This window comes from Palaemon carinicauda, chromosome 11 (genome assembly GCF_036898095.1).
Source record: "Palaemon carinicauda isolate YSFRI2023 chromosome 11, ASM3689809v2, whole genome shotgun sequence".
In the NCBI taxonomy this organism is placed as follows: Eukaryota; Metazoa; Arthropoda; class Malacostraca; order Decapoda; family Palaemonidae; genus Palaemon; species Palaemon carinicauda.
This window is the reverse complement of record NC_090735.1, coordinates 96,344,397-96,358,061: the sequence shown is the minus strand read 5'-3', so window position 1 is coordinate 96,358,061 and position 13,665 is coordinate 96,344,397. Positions and strand designations below refer to the sequence as shown.

The following is a 13,665-nucleotide window of genomic DNA, read 5'->3' as shown; positions in this document are numbered from 1 at the left end:
GTTGCAAACAGATCCATTACCGGAGATCCCCACATCTGTATAATGTAGCTTGCCACTTGTGGGTGTAGGGACCATTCTGTTGCTACCACTTGCCCCACTCTGCTGAGGCCGTCTGCTAGGACGTTGTTCTTCCCTGGAATGAACCTTGCCGTCAGGATGACGTCCTTCTGTTCCGCCCATTTTAGGATTTGAAGGGCTAGTTCGCACAACTCTTTTGATCTCAGTCCCCCCTCCTTTTTCACGTAAGCCACCACCGTTGCATTGTCTGACATTAGGGCCACCGAATGCCCTCTCATGTCCTCCTCGAAGTGGTTGCAGGCTTCTTGGACCGCTCTCATTTCCAGGATATTTATGTGTAGGGATTTCTCCCCCTCTGACCACGCCCCCTTTGCTGTCTTTTCCCGGAGATGGGCTCCCCACCCGTCCTTCGATGCGTCCGTGAAGAGAAGAACCTCCGGAGGTTGGGAGGACAGTGGCATCCCCCTTAGGGTGTTCGACCGATCCTGCCACCATTCCAAGCCTTCCTGGACTCCTGAAGGAGAGGGACCACAATGTCCGGGGAACTTTTCTGGTTCCAATGTTCTTTCAGGTTCCATTGAACCACCCTTAAGTTCTGTCTCCCGTGAGGTACCAGCTTCTCTAGGGACACCAGGTGCCCTACCAACCTTTGCCAATCCTGCGCTCTTCTGGGGCGACCCAGAAGGAAGGGCCGGAGCACTCGATCCAGGTTGTCCAGCCTTTCCGTGGTTGGGAATGCCTTGACCTGTAACGAATCCAGGACCATTCCAAGGTACGTCCTCCTGTTGGATGGGGTTAGCTGTGATTTCTCCAAGTTGACCACGATGCCCAGGGTCTTGCACAATTGAAGAAGATCTTCGCCCTGTTGTTTCAAGTCTTCCTTTGAGGATGAAAGGAGTAACCAGTCGTCCAGGTACCTGATGAATCGAATGCCCCGTTCGTGGGCCCATATGGAGACCGTCGTAAAGACCCTCGTGAATACCTGGGGGGCTGTTGAAAGACCGAAGCATAGGGCCTTGAATTGTAACACCTGGGTACCCCACTTGACCCGGAGAAACTTCCTGCTCGACGGATGAATGGGCACTTGGAAGTAGGCGTCCTTGAGGTCTATAGAAATCATAAAGTCGCCCTCTCTCAAGGACGCCATGACCGTTCTTGGAGTGTCCATTTTGAAGGTCACCTTCCTGAGAAACCTGTTGAGGGCTGACAGGTCTATTACAGGTCTCCACCCTCCTGTCGCTTTTTCCACTAGGAACAGGCGGCTGTAGAACCCCGGACCCGGGAATGTCACTGTTTCTAAAGCTCCCTTCTGCAACAACGTCTTGACTTCTTCGTCCAACGCTGCCCTCTTCGCCAGGTCCTTGGGCACCAACCAGTCTGCCTGCGTTGCTGGAACTAGGGGGGGTGTCTCTTCCATGAAGGGGATCCTGTAGCCCTCCTTTAGTACTGTAACTGTCCACGGATCTGCTCCGTGGAGCTTCCATGCTTGCCAAGTGAGTCTGAGGCATCCCCCTACCTGAGGCTTGGGCAGGGGAGGGGGGCCTCCCATCTTATCTCCTACGGGAAGAACGGCCTGTTCTCCCCCTCCTGGAGGAGTAGAAAGAAGACCTATACGTTGGGGGGTTAGAAGATGAACCTCTTCGGGGGGGAATCACAGAGGAAGACCACTGTCCTGACGAGGGTTCCCTCCTTCCTTGAGTTGGTGTGGTACGCGCGGCCATGGGTGCTTCTGTCACTGGCCTCCTGAAGATGGGGCGGCGTGCCGCCTGTGGCTTCAGGGTAGGTAGCTCCCTCTTTTTGGCCAACTTCTCCACGACCTCTTCCGCCTTCTTCGTCGGAATAAGCTGCTCCCCCCAGACGGAGCAGGTCTTCAAGGCTTTAGCTTCCCTGTCAGGAATCTTAATGGGAAGGTTCTTGACTAGGGCGTCTCTTCTCCGGAGAATCCAATTTGCGGAGAGAGCCAAAGACTGAAAGATCAGGAATTTAAGGGCGCGGCTACCTGACCCCAGCAACTCATTCAGAGCCTCCCGTTTTGCAGGTTCCATGGAGTCTGTAGGAATCTGGGTGCCTACTAGGGTGGTGGCCCACCAATCCAGCCAGGAGGCCACATTAACTAAGTCCTTGGACATCTCCTCCATCATTGCCGACTCGGAAGGGGAGAAGAAGGTAGATGCTGCCGATGCCCTCCCGTCGGAGATGCCCTGGCACAGGATGTCTATGGTTTCCTCGGTCTTGCACGCACCGGTCGGCCTATTTTCTAAAGAGTAGTATTTCGACTGCGACTTCAAACCCTGTAGGAGCTTTGCTGAGCTGTGAGCCCTGCAGGAGTCGCTATTGCGGGATATGACCTTATCAATGTGAGTCTTTCCAATCCCCACGTTACTGGCCTCGGGGAGAGAGAGAGAGGACTTTTTCTGGGCGGGGACCGCTATGAACTTGTTCAGGCCTGAAGTCCAGGGTTCTTCCTCTTGAGTGGCGGGTTCTATAAGGTTGTTATAACCCCTAATTAAGGCAAGGACTCTCCTGTACGCTGAGTCCTCCGTCACCGCCGACTCGCCCTCCCCTCCTTCCGACCGACGGGGCGAATCGTGATCTCGGTCTCTGCCGTGATGGCGGGGTCCACGGTTCCCTTTATCTTCGACGTCCGCTGTACCTCTCCTCTTCGTGGCCTTTTTCGGTGAAACGGTGTCCTCCGTGCGATAGATCGACGGAGGTGTCCTTCCCCTTCTGGGGTCTCGATGGGGAGACCTGTCGAGGCTGCCCGGCCTAGACGACGGCCCCCTGCGCTGGGCGGGATAAACGTCTCCAGGACGGGTCTTAGGCCTGCAAGATGTAGCCCTTCGCTCATCTGGTGACTCCCTGACGCGGCACGCGGAAGTCCTTCTAGGGGGACTGTCTCCTGCCCGCTCATGTGTCGAACCAATAGGTTTGGAACAGACTTTAAAATTGTTCTCTGGGACAAACACCCACGTCCCTTTCGGAGAGACTGGTCTCCTGCTTTTGGGTGTAGGGGAACGGGGCCTCATCCTGTCCCGAGATCCTGTGGGAGACCGCGAAGGGGAGTTCCTCCGCACAGACCGACCTCGTTTCCGCGTCCCTACTGGGGGGGTTGTTCTCCTGCTTTTGGATGTAGGGGAACGGGGACTCATCCTGTCCCGAGATCCTGTGGGAGACCGCGAAGGGGAGTTCCTCCGCACAGACCGACCTCGTTTCCACGTCCCTACTGGGGGAGTTGTTCTCCTGCTTTTGGGAGGAGGGGAACTGGGACTCACCCTGTCCCGAGATCTTGTGGGAGACCGCAAAGGGGAGTTCCTCCGCACCGACCGATCTCGTTTCCTCCTCTGTCGTCTCCTCCGTTCACTGCTTGACGAATCCGAAGAGTCACGTCCTGACGAGAAAGACTGACCTCCGTATCGTGACCTAGCACGTGACTGCGTTTTCTTGGGGCTACGCCGTACCCCTGACGGAGAAGGAATGGGGAGACTCTCCTGTAGCGAAGTCTTCGGCGGCAACCATCCCGACGGGCCCGCCAAACCGGGGAATGCCCCGCCAAGGCCTTCCTCCATGTCCAGTGGGGACCTCATCGGAGTCCTCGGCACGTCCCAAGCCAATGGATCTTCTTGCGGGGACTCCTCTCTGCCGACGCCACCACTCGTCGCTGATGACCCTGGAACTTCCACCCAGGAACCTGACGAAGAAAAAGGGACACTATTAGACCACATGGGGTCCCTCGACGAGACGTGGCCCTTATGAGAGAGAGCCACGTCCCCCGGACCCCCACTACACTCACTTACGGCCGCCTGGCTTGCCTTGGCCAACGAAGGACCGCCCACAAATTCCCTCTCTTGGGAAAGAGGAGCCAACTGCATGTTCTCCTTGGACTTACCTCGCCCCTTACTTTGGGTAGGGGAAGGCGGATGTACCCTACCTGACCCTTCTCCTGCTGAAGTCGCAGGGGAAGAAACGCTAGTCTTCCTAGGGGACTTCTTCGATGCCTTCTTCTTTTTGGTACGGAATTTTATCCACTGGACCTCGGGCCAATCGGCACATTCGGAACACTTATCCGACGGCGAACAAGCTCTACCCCTACACGAGGTACACAACGTATGCGGGTCAACCTCGGGCTTAGACAGAAAAGCCCCGCATGATCTACCAGCCCTAGGCCCAGGACAACGGCGAACGTGTTCCATAACGCAACACAAAGGGCCGTAGACACAAGCAAGCCACAAAGGAAAAGCACTAAAACACTAGGAAAGCACAAGGGAGCGAAATCAAAAGCACGTAGTGAAAGCACTAAACACACACTAAGAGATCCCGATCACGTGGGAAGCACGTGGAACCAAACACAAAGGGAATCGCACGGAGTATGAGGAGCTTCGTGAAGCACGTGTGTTCACGAACAGACCAGAAAACTTACTGGGGAGAGCTTCTCAAAGACGGGCGACCTGCCTGGGCAATGCCCCCAGGTCATGTTATTTCCCGTTATTCAGGACAGTATAGAACATGGAAGTAGGGGGAAACTACGTAAAAATCTGGTCGTCGGAGAGGAGTTACCAGTAATCTCCTATAAAGTGTTTCAAGGTAAGTCTCTGTGTCGGAACAAATTTATTTTAAACTTGGCTTTTATTTACTTTTTCCGAAGATTGGAGTATTCCTTGTATTTTTTTTTTTTTATATTAAAAGGTTGTGAATTGGCTCTAAAATGAAATTTTTAAGAATTTCTTTTGTATGGGGGGTCGATGTCGATCCATCGATACCTATGCAAGTTGGTGAAATAACGATACCTTTCCAAGGTTAAGTCCTCTAATCTTATTGTCTATTTGATCATATCTTCCGTCTCTACCCTGAACAGAATCTGTTGCACAAACTTGTTCAGGGAGGAGAGGTTGTTGACCGGTCTCCAGCCTCCAGATGGCTTCTTTAAAAGAGAGAGTTGACTGTAAAAGCCTGGGGACCCGTCTAAGACCTTTTGGAGAGTGCCCTTCTCCAACATGGTCTGGACTTCGACCTTGAGGGCCACTTCCTTCACAGAACTCGGCAAAATTGGATGTCGAGGCAAAGGAGGGAGAGACAGCATGAATGAGACATGACACCCTGAATGTATCACAGAGACCATACAAGCTTCGGCTTCATTCCTCTGCAGGCTGGACATGGAGCGTGGGTGGGTCTCGACCGGAGACATAAAGGTGTTGCATTTAAGCCCCTCAAGACCAGGAGATGATCCGGCCCCGTAACATCGAGGATGCAAATAACTTCAAGAAATCTCGATTCTTTCCAGCTCAGGGGCTTCAATGTTTTAAAAAATCATTGAAACCTGTAGTCACCCTACCGCCCCTTTTCCCCTGGGATGTAAAAGGAGATCGCAAGGTCTGTCAAGAGACTATTGTAATCAGTCAGGATTCCATGACGCTAACAGGGAGGAGTTTCGAACTCTCCAGTTCACGATGATGACAGACCCAGTGCTACGTGCAAAACTATAAGATGCGCTAAGAGGCTGGAGAAGATACGCATCAAACGCTCGAAGAGATCTAATAGGACCAATGATGGTCCTTCCCTCTTCGCTTACCCTACAATGACCAAAGGTCACGGACCCGTAGGCCATTTTAGCCCTGTAATGGGTGGATAAACTCTCTCCACACAGATCGGACCTCCTCAGGTTGATCTGGGGCTTTGAAGCGATAATGAGGCGTCGAAACTGTCGAGGATAAGGGACGTCTCATTTCATTAGGGAATGCTAGCCATCCCTTCCTTAAGGGACTGGCGCCTATCAGCAACTTGTTTATATATGATCCGCAAGGTGACAGCGGATGCTCTTCTCGGGTTCAACCCAATAGAGTTGGAATGGTACACGGACGCAGACCCATTCCCTCCCAGAAGGGGACAAGTCCCCGAGCTGCAGATTGTTCTCTTCATCACGAGCGTTATCAAGATACTATCTCGTTATTTAGTCCCACACGAGGACCCTCTAATGGAGGTAACAGACATCATGTCTCTACATTAGAAGTGATGGACTTAGAATTCCTGTTCAGCCAATCAAATTTCCTCCGGAAGGCCCTCTACATGCTGAGACCCTTCCAGGGAAGAGGGGCTCTGTTGGTTCCCAGAAAGCCCAAGAACATCCCGTTCCCTGTAATGAAGGAACTGAGGCTGAGGCTAGTCCTCGTTATGCACCTAGGATTATCCAGGAGGTTCAGAAGTTTTCTGCCTTCGATTTTTCACAGTACACCTGATCCCTTCATTTTATGAATTCCTTGCCCTGAACAGTTAGGAAAAAGACTGGGATCTTAAAGGGGGATGTGCCAAAGCCATCCCTAGCAGGAGCAGAAACACTCTCCTGCTGAGCTCCCTGAAACAACAACACCAGCATATCCTTTAACGGAAGGAAGCTCTACCTGTTGCCCAAGGGTTAAGGAACCTCTACTATTACTCAATCACCCTTCACAGGAGGCCGAGCAAGAAGAAACAGAGAAGAGGATATTAGGTGAAAGAGGAAGATGTTGGGCTTTCTTAATCTTCAAGATCGCAAAGGGAGAGAATCCCTATTTAACTTCTTATTCTTTCATCTGCCATACTGCTCCCACTGGGAGGATGGCCACTCCCGACACTCATTAAATGAAGATACCTGCGTGCAGGAATGTTCTGGGTGATTTCACATGTTGTTTATCTATTTACCAAGGCACTTCCCCCAATCCTGGATTGAACCCGATATAAAACAAGGAGACTTTTCCTATCTTCGCTCCTCAAAGCCTGACGAGGGATTCACCAATTTGGTTGGTACTGTTAGTGTGCCTCAGGTCCGCTACCCTGTTATCCACCACAAATGAAGTTTCATATGCTGAATACCCTACTGCTGCTACCTCAGCAGTCACCAAGGCAACTGGATTAAACAGCAGGACCTACCGGAACTGCATCACAATCACTTGCCATTCATTCCTATTTCTAGCACACTCTCTTGCCTCTCTCACTTCTATCCTACTATCATCCAGTTATCTTCACTCCATCCATCCACCCAAAACTTGGCCTTTCTCTTGAACTTCTCCCATCAGCTCCTGCATTCATCACCTTCTTCAGCAGACAGCCACTATCCATTATCTCTACATGGCCAAACCTCAATACATTCATGTCCACTCTAGCTGCTAAATCATTTCTTACACCCGTCTCACCCTCACTACTTCATTCCTAACATTATCTAATCGAGATATAGGTACCAACCATATTCCTCAAACACTTCATCTCATACACATTCAATTTTTGTCACTCTGTAACTTTCATTCCCCCAAACTCCGATCCATGCTGTACATCCTGAATTAAAGTGAGCACAGCTTACACAACTGAAAAAGAAAAAGGGAATGTCTGTTATAAACTACTGTACGGCTGAAATCAAAACGGTGATATAGTGCACAAGTGGAGGTGGCACCTGCTTCTTCTCTACTGAGTGATAACAACCCAATCGGTTGTTGACACCTCATTAAAAGCTTTTAGCCGCATTTCAATTTCACTCTTATCATTACTCCTATGTAAGGAATGAAGGTTTGTATTCGAGTATGAATAAACAACATTTAAATATTTATCACTTACTATAGTAGTCTAAACAATAAAGAGAAGCAGTATACAGTAACTGTGTATGTAAAGTGAGGAAATATTTTGGTAATATGGCAAAAACATAAATGTTATATAAACAAGTACTGTATATAAAAATAGTTGAAGACTTTTAATAAACTTAGTTCAGATAAAAAGCAACAATTATGCAACTATTGTACAGTTTTACAAAGTTGATATAATATAGTACAGTACAGTATAATATACTATACTGTACTGTATTTTATGAAGAGGAACTTCTTGATATAGAAACATGAATTAGAATTTTACAAAAGTACAATTGTTAACTACAACATATTTAAAACTACAATAGTATGAAGAGGTTAAGCACTAAATTAATACTAGATATCTACTGCATAGATTGTAAACAATGATGATCTTATAACATCGTAAAATAAGATTAATGAAAAATTCCAAAATGACTTACTGCGCTCTCCTCATCACCAGCAAGAGATGTTATTTCTCTATAGAACAATATGCAGTACTTCTCAGTTGCTTCCCTAGTGCCATTTGGTCGGGTGTTAAGTATTCCACATATTGGAATATCCCCTCCATATACCTTAAAAGGAAAGAAAGAAATTGCTGTAAATTCTGCATCATTACAAAAACAAAAATAATGCACTAATTAAAAAAGACAATGTTATCCACTCAAATGCAAAAAAATTGTGAAAAAGGCACCACTATAAATCCATAGGCATTAAGGATTTTTGTCACTATGGGATTCTACATTAATATATGATTACAAGTCAAGGGAGCATGATTCCAGAAAGGCCATGTAAAAAGTACACTTTGAGAAATTATAATTATAGACTAGTATGAGTTACACACCTAAAGTAAAAAAACTGTACTCTTACATTACTAAGGATTGTTTTAGTAGTAAACTCTTACAGTAACCACGTGCAAAATTTGTAATGTATATCTTAGCAATCCATACTTGCTTACAGTTATATAAGCAGATGAGCAACAGAGTGAAGTAACACGAACTTTGGGTGTGGAGGAAATGCCCTCCTAAATATCAATGAAGTTACTAGCAGCAGGGTGACAGATTGGGTTTACTTGATAGACAAGCTCCCTCTTAGGCTTCTACTCCTGATGCCTGGCAGATGATCTTACTGGATTTAGTATGCAATGGCAGGGGTCACTTTCCGTAGTGCGATAGGCACTGAGCATAAAAAAGAACTGGCTATCCTATGATGAATCTAGTCAATGAATCCTCTATGGATTTAGTCAATCTATAGAAAGAGAAAGTGACAGAACGGCTACCACTTCCAGGCATAGCGAGGTGCTATAAATCTTTGGGTTTATAAATAAAGAGAAATTGAAAGTTGGTAACTGGAATGTTAAAACCATGAATCAGATCGAGAGGTTAATGCAAGTGGAGAATGAAATATAGTACGGATATATATATATATAGATATATATATATATAGATATATATATATATATATATATATATATAGATATATATATATATATATATAGATATATATATATATATATATATATATATATATATATATATATATATATATTATACAGTATATATATATATATATATATATATATATATATATATATATATATATATATATATATATATATATATATATATATATATATATATTATACAGTATATATATATATATATATATATATATATATATATAAATATATATATATATATATATATATATATATATATATATATATATATATATATATATATACAGTATATATATATATATACAGTATATATATATATATATATATATATATATATATATATATATATATATATATATATATATATATATATATGTATAGATATATCTATATATATATATATATATATCTATATATATATATATATATATATATATATATATATATATATATATATATATATATATATATATATATATATATATATATATATATATATATATATATATATAAGACAAATTCGGAGATAATTTGTATTTTTCCTAACCATACAAACCTTAGCTATTTACATTGGGTTTACCTTTTAGCGTAGCTGAAATGACGAGCCAATAGTTTTTAACGAGGGTTAATTACCCCCGCGCTAGTTAGCGGGGGTAGGGGAAGGGGTAGCTTGCTACTTGCTACCCCTCCCCCCCCCACACACCGGTGATTTGCTTCACTTCACTTAAAGGTAGGACTTGACTTGGGGGCCAGGGTTGGCGGGCAAATATGTGTAAATAGCTAAGGTTTGTATGGTTAGGAAAAATACAAATTATCTCCGAATTTGTCATTTGTTCCGTAACCGAAATACAAACCACGCTATTTACATTGGGTGACTTACCCCTTAGGAAGGGTGGAAAGTCCCCAGCCTTACTGACTTCGGCTTTGCCCGGGGGCTCCATCCCTCAGTGAGTAGCACTTGAGAGAAGGAGCCCCTGCACCTCACAAGTTCCTTGCTTCGCTAGGAACGAGTGGCCTACATAAGTTGTGGTTGGAGGAAAGTGTGACTCGTCCTATGAAGTTGACCTTGAGACCTTTAGATAGGAATCTAGGATAGGACGTTCCCAATACCACTTCGTCAGGGTATGGGGGACGCAACAGTATTAAGCTTAATACTAGGAGCACAAGGAAGCATGGGTTACCTGCAGAGGTCGAGGTCAGCTTTGCGAGGACCAGGATGCTGCTTCCCCAAGAGAGGGGAGAATGAAGAAAGAAGTAAGGGTCAGACATACTCTTTCATTCACGCAGACTAAAACCGGGTAACAACGCCCTCAACCTACTGCTACTTGTCCATAAAGGAGCCTGAGGTTAGACCAGCTGTTTTGCAGCCACCACAGGGCCGATAGAAAACGTATCGAGGCTCCTGTGGGTCACGTCCTGTAGGTAGTGGGCTGCGAAGGTCGTCTGATGCTTCCACACCCCCAGCTTGAAGCACCTGCTTCACAGAGAAGTTTCTCTTGAAGGCCAGGGACGTAGCAACACCCCTGACATCGTGTGCCCTAGGGCGACGTGACGGAGGAGGGTCTGGATTCAAGGCGTGGTGGATAACCCTACGAATCCAAGCTGAGATGGTGTTCCTGGTGACCCTCCTCTTCGTCCTGCCTGTGCTCACAAACAATGCTCGCACTTGAGGACGGACTGCAGCCGTTCTCTTCAAGTAGTACCTCAGACACCTCACTGGACATAGTAGCAGCTGGTGTGGGTCGCTTGTTACAGAGCGGAGACTCGTGATCCTGAAAGAGTCGAACCGAGGATCCGGCACTCCAGGATTCTGAGTCTTGGCTACAAACTCAGGAACGAACCTGAACGTTACCTCCCCACATCCCCTTGAATGAGCGATGTCGTACGAGAGACCATGAAGTTCACTAACCCGCTTGGCCGAAGCCAAAGCGAGCAGGAAAGCCGTCTTCCAAGACAGGTGGCGATCGGAGGCCAGGCGTAATGGTTCGAAGGGAGGTCTCTTAAGAGCCATGAGGACCCGAACCACATTCCAAGGAGAAGGTCTCACTTCCGACTGGGGGCAGGTAAGCTCATAGCTACGTATGAGTAGAGAGAGTTCTAGCTAGGAAGAAATGTCCACGCCTTTCAGCCTGAAGGCCAAGCTTAAGGCTGAGCGATAGCCTTTCACTGCCGAGACAGAAAGGCGCATTTCCTCCCGCAGATATACGAGGAAGTCCGCTATTGCTGGAATAGTGGCATCGAGTGGAGAGATACCCCTCCCACGACACCAACCACAAAAGACTCTCCACTTCGCCTGGTAGACTCCCTCAGAGGACCTTCGCAGGTGCCGAGACATTCTCTCCGCAACCTGTTGCGAAAAGCCTCTCTCCGTGAGGAGATGCTGGATAGTCTCCAGGCGTGAAGCCGAAGCGAGGCCACGGCCTTGTGAGGGACGTTGGAGTGGGGTTGTCTGAGAAGCTCGTGTCGTGGAGGAAGTTCCCTCGAGAGCTCCATCAGGAGCTGCAGAAGGTCCGGGAACCATTCCGCGTGACGCCATAGCGGAGCTACCAGAGTCATCGAACAGTTGACCGATAGTCTGGTCCTGTTGAGCACCCTTCTCATCAGACAGAACGGTGGGAAGACGTACACGTCGATGTTGTCCCACCGTTGCTGGAAAGCATCTTGCCAGAGAGCCTTGGGGTCCGGGACTGGGGAGCAGTATAGAGGCAGCTTGAAATTCAACGCTGTCGCGAACAGGTCCATGGTCGGGGAACCCCACAAAGTCAGGACTTTGTTAGCTATCTGAGGATCCAAAGACCACTCAGTACTCACTCTCTGCGAGGCCCTGCTCAGACTGTCGGCGAGCACATTCCTCTTGCCAAGAATGAAGCGAGCTGATAGTGTTATCGAGTGGACTTCGGTCCACCTCAGAATCTCTACTGCAAGATGGGATAGCTGCTGCGAAAAAGTGCCTCCCTACTTGTTGATATAAGCCACTACCGTGGTGTTGTCGCTCATCACCACCACGGAATGACCTGCCAGGGTCCGTTGGAACTGTTGAAGAGCCAGAAAGACGGCCTTCAATTCTAGCAGGTTGATGTGCAGGCACTTTTCTGATTCTGACCAAAGGCCTGAGGTCCTCTGGTTCATAACGTGCGCCCCCCACCCTTCTTTTGACGCGTCCGAAAACAGTGTCAATTCCGGGGGGAGGACGAGAAGACTCACTACCTTTCGCAGGTTCTCGTCGACCAGCCACCACCGCAAGTCTGTCCGTTCCAAAGATCCTATCGGGACCTGAACGTCCGGGGAATCGGATCCTTGATTCCACCGGGACTTGAGCCGCCACTGCAGGGATATCATCCTGAGGCGGCCGTTTGGAACCAGATGAGCCAGGGAGGACAGGTGACCTAAGAGACGCAACCACGATTGGGCGGGAAGCTCTTCTCGCCTGAGGAAGGGTTCCGCCACCCTCCTCAGCCTTGCTATCCTGTCGTCTGATGGAAAGGCTTTGAGGAGATTGGTGTCTATCAGCATGCCTAGATAAACCAGTCATTGGGACGGCTGCAGAGAGGACTTCTCGAGGTTTACCACGATCCCCAGATCCAGGCAAAGACCCAGAAGCCTGTCTCGGTGCCGAAGAAGGGTCGACTCCGAGTCTGCTAGGATCAGCCAGTCGTCCAGATAACGAAGGAGACGGATGCCGTTCCTGTGCGCCCAAGATGAAATCAGGGTGAACACTCTGGTGAACACCTGAGGTGCTGTGGAGAGACCGAAACACAGCACATTGAACTGGTAGGTCTTGTTGTCTAGGCTGAATCTCAAGTACTTCCTGGAAGACAGATGGACTGGGATCTGGATGTACGTGTCCTTCAAATCCAGAGTGCACATGAAGTCCTGCGGTCTCACTGCAAGTCTGACCGTGTCCGCTGTCTCCATGCTGAACGGAGTTTGCTTGACAAACTTGTTCAGAGCCGAGAGGTCGATGACAGGTCACCAGCCTCCAGACGCCTTCTTTACAAGAAAGAGTCGACTGAAGAAGCCTGGGGAGCCGTCGAAGACCTCCTGGAGAGCATCCTTCTTGAGCATGGTCTCGACTTCTGCCCGAAGGGCTAGCCCCTTTACCGATCCCATGGCATAGGAGCTCAACGACGTTGGATTCGCTGTCAGGGAGGAAGAGATGTTATGAACGGGACGCGATATCCTTGGCTGATCACAGAGATCGTCCAGGAATCAGCCCCGAGTTGCTGCCACCTGTTCGCGCAACTTTGTAGGCATCCCCCCACTGGTGGACATGCAGGGGGATTGCCAATCCTAGCGTTTGCAGTCTCGACCGCTCCACCTAGGATTCTTACCTCCCCTGGCAGACTTTCCGCCCTTCTTGTCCTTGACAGGAAAGGGCTGCGGCTTAGACACCTTGGCCTTTGCTGCCGGAGCCTGTCTCGATGTCCTAGACTGACGAGGCTGTTGAGGTTGTTGTTGAGGGGCTGGAGGCTTGTAGGGCCGAGATGTAAGGAGGAGGAGCGAATCTTGCTTCGACTTCCTCCACCTCTCAGCTGTCCGTTTGATATCCTTGGGCTCAAACAAACTCTCTCCAAGGATGGAGGAGTGTCTGAGCCTGCTGACATC

At 48.1% G+C, this 13,665-nt stretch overlaps 1 protein-coding gene and 1 pseudogene across 4 annotated transcripts in view; one reads left to right on the top strand and one right to left on the bottom strand.

The window, feature by feature from the left end:
* LOC137650100 (signal peptide peptidase-like 2B) overlaps positions 1-13,665 on the top strand; it is a 407,178-nt gene that overhangs the window by 276,417 nt on the left and 117,096 nt on the right. The gene's annotated exons all lie outside the window — the stretch shown is intronic.
* LOC137649860 (signal peptide peptidase-like 2B) overlaps positions 1-13,665 on the bottom strand; it is a 190,560-nt pseudogene that overhangs the window by 153,107 nt on the left and 23,788 nt on the right.